We start from the raw sequence: 9302 nt of genomic DNA on the forward strand, positions 1-9302 counted from the left end.
ATTTAAAAGAATAACTATAAAGAAAATTTAACAATATTCAAGAGAATACAGACATAATCAACCAAATATAAGAAGACAACACATTATATGAATAATAAATTTAATAAAGAGATAGAAATATTTTAAAAGAACCAAAAGAACTATTGGAAATGAAGAACACCATAAGTCAAATAAAAATACATTTGAAAGCTTTGACAGACTGAATCAAATAGAATAAAGAATATCAAACTGATGACAGGTCTATTGGAATCTCCAAGTTAGAAAAAAATAACAGAAATAAAGAAGAGATATAAAGGAAATAAGAAAGAATGAAGACATCCTCCAAGACCTTTGGAACATAATTAAAGAACCAAAACTTCTAAACACTTATAACTTATGAAAATTGAACCTAAAACGATATAGGCAACCTAAAGCAGAATAATAATTAGTAATGAGATTTAATCAGTAATAGAAAGTCTTCCAATGAAGAAAGGACCAGGACTATGTGAATTCACTGTTGAATTCTACCCAGCTTTTAAGGAAGAACAGTTACCTATTGTTTTCAAGCTATCTCCCCACCCCCAAAGAATTGAAAGGTGGGGAATTATTCCACAATCATTCTACAAATTTAGCATTATTCTTATACCCAAACTAGAAGAGAACACAAAAACAAAAAAGAAAATTATTTACCAACAGCTCTAATGAACATAGATACAAAAATTTTCAACAATGTATTAGAAAGGTGAATCCAGCAGCACATTAAAAAGATTATTCAACTGAGGTAAGGGCGGAACGGACAGCAACCCTTCAGCTACCCCATAGCTGGGCTTCTGTGAGCAGCATGAACCAGGCTTTCCACACTGTCTTGATGTACCCCAATGTCAGGTATCCCACCCACTATGAGAAGCTCCAGTAGGATCATGAGGTGGCCGTCCCAGGGTTAACATGGGACTCGGCTCCCAAGACAACACCCATCAACATGCCCAACGAGATCTCTGTCCCACCATGTGGTTCGGTCTCTGTTCAACACTTTGTTCAGGAGCTTCTGGTGCCTGGGCTTCATAACCTTCACCTAATCCATTAAGTCTAGGGACAGGAAGATGGTGGGTGACATAACTGGGGTCCAGGCCTTTGCCTTTACACCAAGTGCCTGAACATCTGGGCCCTGATCTTCAACATCATTCTGACCATTGGCTTCTTCATTATACTAATTGTCTTCTCTGTAGCTATCTTCCAGGCCATTTCACACATGATAAAGAATTATGAGGATTTATAATCTTGCCATGTCCTCAACCTTCCCTAGCTGGCCTTGTACCCTGGGCTGAGGCCCTGCCCCCTGTACCCAATGCCTTCTGAAGCATTTACACTCACACATCAGTCTGTAGTGGGATTCAATATACTGAATTGTTCCTGGAAAAAAACAAAAGATTATTTACCATGATGGAGTGAGATTTATCCCAGGATGCAAGGATGACCTGATACGCAAATCAATTAATGTAACACCTGACATCATGAAATTACTGGAGGAAAACATAGGAGAAATACTTCATGACATTGGTATAGGCAATGATTTTTTTTTTTTTTTGGAAAAGACCCCAAAGTATAGAACCTGAAAGCAAAAATAGACAAATGGTATCTTATTAAAATGATAAGCTTCTGCATAGTAAAGGAAATAATCAACAAAGCAAAGTGACAATTGACAGAATACAAAAACAAATTGTAAACTATTCATCTGACAATGGATTAATATCCAGGGGGCTGGGGTTGTGACTCTGCAAGAGCACTTGCCTAGCATCTGTAAGGTACTGGGCTTGACTTTCCGGCACCATACGAAAATAAAGATCCATTGACAACTAAAAAAAGAAAAAAAAAGATAACTATCCAGAATTGAACTCTAATGAAATAAGTCACATAACCCATTTTTAAAATGGCCCATAAACCTAATTAGACATTCCTCAAAAGAATATATGCTAAGGGTCAATAGGCACATGAGTAAATACTCAAAACCACTAATCATTAGGGTCATGAGAATCAAAACCACAAGGAGGTATCACCTTACCCAAGTAGGAACGGCTATTATCAAAACAATTACAGATATTAAGTGATGATGAGAATGTAGAGAAAAGAGAATTCTTATAAACTATTGATTGGAATGTAAATTACTACACTCACTGTGAAGAATAGTATGGAATTTCCTCAAAAAAATACAGATGCCATATAGTAGGGGCATCATACTTCTGCATAAATGTCCAATGGAAATGCTATCAGCATATCAAAAATATATGTGCACACCCACATTTATTGATGCATTGTTCATAGTACCCAAGATACAGAATAATTCTAGATACTTAAGAATAAATGAATGGATAGAGACTGTGGTTTATATGCACAATGAAATATTATACAGTCTACTATTTGTAGCAAAATGAATGGAACTGGTGGTTTTTTTATTAAGTGAAATAAGTCAGACACAGAAAAATAGTAACTACATGATCTCTCTGATGTCAAAGTTAAAATTTAAGTCTAAAAGAGTGAAAAAATAGGACAATAATTGCTAAATGATAGACAATTGTAGAGGGAGGAGGAATAAAGTTTGAATGACAGATATTATCACAAATAGGAGAAATGTTGTAGTATTCTACAACACAGTTTTGTGACTATAGTTTATAATAACCTATTGAATATTTTATGAATAACTAGAGTGGAGCTTCAAAACCACAAACTCAAAATGATGGTGTGAACATGAAAACATCACTTTTCCAAATTCAAGCAGTATATATTGCACACATGTATTGAAATTTTGCACAAATATATAAAATTATTAGCTGTTCATCAAAATTTTAAAAATAAATATTAAAGGAGAATAAAATTGTATCTCTCCTCTTGTGTTTTGACACTTTCAATATATTTAGTAGCTTATAATACTACTTGATACATTTTCACAATTAAAATAGCAATAATTTAGCAAATTTCTAGCATATTCTAATTTCTCAAGAAATAAAGATAACTACCATCTATATTATTGTACCCATACTAGGTCCTCGAAATTTCCTTATGTTCCCCATGTCCATACATGGAAAAATAATTATTAGTTGTATAGAACATTATAGTTTACTAATTATTAAGCTTACTAAAATTCAATAAGTTAGGAATGTTATGCATATTTTATAGGTTAGGAAATTTGGCCACAAATGGGCAATTCATCTGACATAGGAAACCTGAAGTACAGAGAATGTAGCATGTTTAAGGGATTTCTGTAGATTGGGAACGAAGGGTGCAAAAAGATGAGATTTGAAAAGTAATTTATTTAAAACTTTAAATCGTATTTTAATGTAAGTTTAAGTTTAGTGCTGATGTATGTACATTAAATCATTTTGTTCCAGAGATGCCTCTGGTATTAAAAGCTTTTTAATAGGAAGGGATTATCAAACTAATCTATATACCTAGGTTTAATTTTTTTAGTTGTAGATAGAGACAATACCTTTATTTTATTTATTTATTTATTTTTATTTGGTGATGAGGATCAAACTCAGTTCTTCATACATGCTAGGAAAGCACTCTACCTTTGAGCTACAACCCCATCTCCCCTAGGTTTAATTTTGAAATGTAAAAATATTTGTGGGACATTTCCATAATATTGTTTGGCTAATGATACAATAAAAGCATATCTATAAATAGAACCAATACTATTATATGGAAAATATAGATAAATTTTCATCTCACCTACAACTTTCTATTTATTTAGATGATTGATTTCAGATTCTAGCTGATTTTCTTGTGTCTTTCACAAAACCTCATACTTTTTGTTCATTTAATCAGCATGAGTTTTGTTGATGACTTTTTCTTTTGAACCAACAGGTTTTTGTTTCTTTCTACCCAGCAGAGGTACAATTACCATGGAAGAGCTGCTGGACACTGCTCCTACACGCTTCATGTTTTCTTCTTCTCCCTTGGATTTCATCCAAAGCCAATTTTGTTTAATCTGCCTGCTGCTCCTCTAGAAGTGACATCTGTTCAAATTTACACTCTTTATCATGGCTGACATGTTGTTTGTGTGTCTGTTTACCTCAAGCCTAGTTCCAACTGCCTTTTGCTGATAATTTGTGATTTCTTCCTTCAGTCTATCACACTTTGCTAGGGCTTGTGTTTGTTTATGCAACCCAACTTTACCCCATTTTTTTGATGATTGTACTACCTGTGATTAAAAGAAACTGGATGGAACTTATATGATAGGAAAGTACAGATTATTGAGTTGAGTGGAATCCAAAATCATTTTCTTGTCTTCTTACCTTCAAATACCATCAAAATGTGCCAGTATTTAGGCAATCTAACCTCCATAAAATTCAGCAAATAAATGCCAATGCACCCCCTTATATACTGCCTCTGAAATGTGTATAGGAGAAAATATATATGAAAAATTGTTTATTTCAGTATTTATTTTACAAAGGATTCCTGGAAAAAGTTGAGAGTGAGAGGAATAAAAATGTTTCTTTGGTGAAATCGCAAAACTTATCATTTTAGTTACCGAACACCCTCAAATGGATCTAAACCAATTAATTTTAAAGTAACTCTTTAAAATTGCATCAAAATAAAGTATATAAAACACTGATATCATTATTCTATTTATATTTCAATAGTAAAGATTAAGATAATATTGGAAGTAAAAAGATCATTTAAATTCTGCTAGTTGAATTTAACTTAAATAATACATAGTGTTTTAGGAATAACAAATAATGCACTCTGAATTAAAAGGATCACATGTTACACCAAGTATAGATATCAGAGTATGAAGACAGAGTATAAAGGCGCGTGCACACGCAAACACACACACACACACACACACACACACACACACACAAAGAGCCTTCAGTCCTAGTTACTCAAAGAGTCTGAGGAAAAGGGATCATTTGAGTTCATGAGTCTGGACAATATAGTGAGAGCCCATCTGAAATAAAAGAAAAGGAAAGAAAAGAAAAACACAATGGATATAAAGGTTAAATATATAGAACAGAAGGAACAAGTCTTAGTAATAAATAATAGTAGAATCAAGCAGGCCAGTGATTTGTATGAAAACAAACAAACAAAATATCAAAGATACTGGTGTTATTTCTTAAAATAATCTAAATGGTTCTTGAGTACCTTTTATATTTAATTTTAATGTGACTAGAATATATTCTGAGATCTATGTCCATTGGCTGCTATAACATCTCTCAGGGATCAGAATCATCCAAATATAAAGATAAGTGAGCAATTTTTATTTATGGTAAATAGTTCAGATTATCTAAACAGAAAACATTTACATTCTCTGTCCATCAGCTAACAAGTTTTCACAATTAGGTATATATTTTATTAATTGTCAATGTAAACTTTAAGAACTGGATACCATTTTGAACTATGTCTTTATTTCAAAGGCATCAAATTCGATGTTCTTATCTTTTTTTCTGATTTTTTTCTTTTTTGTGGGAACTACGAAAACTAGAAGAGAAAAGCTATATTTACTAAAGCTATATTAGTACCATTTCCGAAAGCTAAATTTGTACCCTATTTTCAATGCTTCTTCCATGCTATGGCCTATTTTTTTTTTCACTTAGGCAGTCAGAAAAAGATTCCAATAATATGACAAAAGTTTCAGAAATGGCAATTAACAATCATGCCACTTGGAATAATTTCACTGGTGCTGGAAAAGTCTTTCCTGAATTTTTTTTCAGGTACCACATCAGTAAATTTTTTTTTTATTAAAGGATTTCAAAACCTGCTTCTTCCTAATTCTTTGAGAAATAAGAAGATTAGTAGCACAGATGTATAAATTATATCACCGTAAAGACAATTAGGTTAATGGGAAAAGAAACCAAGTTCCAGCTGTCTAAATTTTAACTCAAGGATAGGTTAAGAAGAAATCAATGTTCAAGGTAAATACAAGTTTTGGAGTAGAAATATAATAATGAGTCCAATAATTTCCATAAATTCTCAGTACTTGCCTTCATTTTTATATGTTGAAAATATGAATTCCAAATAACTCCTGAATTGTCAGTCAATGCCTGGAAATATGAGGGAATACTACACTTGCAATGCTTTTTGAAGGCATTTTAACTCTATTACACTATTTTGATCCAGAAAATTGCTTTAACGTTAGAAAACACAGCAAGTGAAACCCTCACTAAAAGTCTGAGATTTTTCTTTTCATAGATTATAAATCAACATGCAGAAAATTTTATTGTCCACATTCAATCTGGAAGATTAGGTTATGTTCCCAAATGTTTGAATAATCAAGTATATAAATATATATGTATAAATATATAAGTATATATTGTTTTCATATATTATTTTTGCCATTATTATTTTATTGGTTATTCTTAGTAATACATAACAGTATAATTCATTTTGATATGATTATACAAGCCTAGAATATTTTATTCTAATTAGAACTCCATTCTTGTAGATGTACATGGTTGTGGGATTCATTATGGTGTATTCATACATGTACATAGAAAAATTATTTTGAATTAATTCCAGTGTCTTTCCTTTACCTATATCTCTCCCTTCCCTTCATTTCCCTTTTTCTATTCCACTGAAGCTCTATTCTTCCCCTCTTCCCTCTTATTTTGGGTTGCAATCTACATATCAGAGAAAACATTCAACATTTGGCTTTTGGGGACTGACTTATTTCACTTAGCATGAAAATCTCCAGATCCATTCATTTACCGGCAAATGTCATAAAGTCGTTCTTTACGGCTGAGCAATGCTCATTGTGTATATAGTATCTCATCTTGGACAGTGATCTCTTTGGTTCAGTGTTCTGTCTCTGGCCAATTATATTCAGCAGGTACATTTTGGTTTTCATCAACTAGTTTACATTTTCTTGAGAGACAATAATGACTGTGCACAAAAAAACTCAAAAATTGAAAGATATTTTTGAAAAATCCTGTACTTCTTTTTAATAAAGTAAAACAAAAACATTTTTTTGTTTTTATTTTTTTACATTTACATGTTTTTTTTTCAAGCAAAGATTTGTAGAAACCAGTCATCATACTAAATAGACAATTGTAATATCAAGTATATAAAATCTTCTGGAACTTATTGATGATGCTTATGGTGAATTGAAAAAATCTTTATACATATAACAAAATATATTTTTAGGTATTATTTTAAATAAAAAACAGTTGTTAAATCATATCAATTTCTCACAAAGACTGTTTCACATATTAATGGGAATATTACATTAATTCAGATTTATCAAGATTCTAGAACACTTTCTTCAGTGTATGATTAGGTATAATAGGCATTTGTTTTAACTTGCTCTATATTAGTGATGACTAGTGTTCTCTGTGTATATTGGTACATTTTTTTTCATGATGCAAACATTTGCCCCAGTTTGGTAACCATATTTGGCATAGGCTGTCTTGCAGCTTAAACTACTATTAGAGGTTTATATATAATTTATTCATACCTTTAGGAGTAATAATAAATATACTCATGTCACTTTACATATAAAACATTACTTCTTTTCTCAATTGATATAAGGAGGCACTTCTGAATTCCATGACATTGAAAGGCTGGTCTATTGCACCAATATGTCTTCTTTTGGAATAAAGCTCAAATAAATTGGAGGTGTTACTTTTTTAAAGGATTTTTCCTTTGCTGTAGATTAATGTAAGTTTCCTGGGGGACCAAATATTGTAAACAAATTTTCATTCCAAATATATCAATTGTATAGCAGGTATGGTTCAATAAGTTATCATTATAGAAGTTCATTACAGACTTTAATTATAGAAGTTCATTATAGAAGTACACTATAGGGCTGGGGATGTGGCTCAAGCAGTAGCGCACTCGCCTGGCATGTGCTCGGCCCAGGTTGGATCCTCAGCACCACATACAAATAAAGATGTTGTGTCCGCCGAAAACTAAAAAAAAAAAAAAAAAAAAAAAAATGAATATTAAATTCTCTCTCTCTCTTTAAAAAAAGAAGTACATTATAGAAGTTCCATATAAATTTTAATGTTTGAAAAATTAACTATGTGGATTCAGGAAATATTTGCCTGCACAAGTTCTCTGGGATTTTTTAGTATTTATTTTATCAAATTTTCCCAAATTTAATACACTCCTTAGAAATTTTTAGTTCAAAATCAATGAAAAATGTATGATTATACTCATTCTTTTAAAATAGTTTATGTATAGTTCTTTTAATATGAAATTGCCAGGAAGATTGGGGATTTAAATTTACTTATTAAATACTATATTTTAATTTAGAAACTCAATTTATTTTTTTCTACCATTGCTCATTGTTAACATTATGCACATATGAAATGATCACACTTTGTGATATTTGTGTTTTTTTAAGTGCATCTACTCTACAGCTGAACATTATCTCAGATTCTAAGGTGATTTGACATACTATCAGAATGTGAAGTTGCTTTCTAGTACATTTTCCCACTTAATTAATTTTAAATATTAAAATGAACCTCTCTTCTAATATATTGATAAGAATTTGCTATAACATTAGCACTTAAACTTTCTCAATAATTATATAACAAAATTGCCACCAAGTTATGGGAATTACAATTTTTTCATGCTTCCTAACAGTTCAAGAGAGTTGGTAATAAGTATTGGGCAGACTCTGGATTTCTTGTCTGACACAGGCAAGGTACACTGTGCACTCAACAAACTTTTTATTCTTTTGTAATGAATGAGTTAGAGTATAGAAATTTCATTGTATGATTTCATATTGCATGATTTTATATATTTTGTCAGACATTCAATGGTATAATTTCAAAGGAATATATTGTAAAATGTTATCATTGTACATGCATATGTATATATGTAAACAAATTTTATTTTATGTGTACTAAATAACATTATCATTTAACAAAAGGCTTACAATTTTTTTCTTCTTTTTAAACACACTTTCTGCTCTGGACTTTGTGGCGGTCTTGGTAATGATACATAAATCTCTAGAATATTTTAGTGCAGATTAGTTTCATATCTTTTTATTTTCTGAAAAGAAGAAGCCAGACATGTAGATATAGGTGGAGTGAAATAATAGAGACAGAAATTAGGAGGAGATCATTAAGATATCTTGTAGTACAATTTTGCCAAGGACAGCTCAGACTGACCTACTGATTAATTTAAAAAATTAACTTAATACTATGTGCCTCAGTATTTTGTCTTAATTTCAGTGTGTGCATATTGTAAATTGTAGAACAATTTTAGCTTTATTGAATTATTGTGAAGATAGCACAGAGTTCCATATATCCCACACTAAGTATTCCCTATTTTAATTCCTTACATTATTATTTATATTTTTTAAAATTAAGGAGCCAGCATTA

This window comes from Ictidomys tridecemlineatus, chromosome X (assembly GCF_052094955.1).
Source record: "Ictidomys tridecemlineatus isolate mIctTri1 chromosome X, mIctTri1.hap1, whole genome shotgun sequence".
NCBI lineage: Eukaryota > Metazoa > Chordata > Mammalia > Rodentia > Sciuridae > Ictidomys > Ictidomys tridecemlineatus.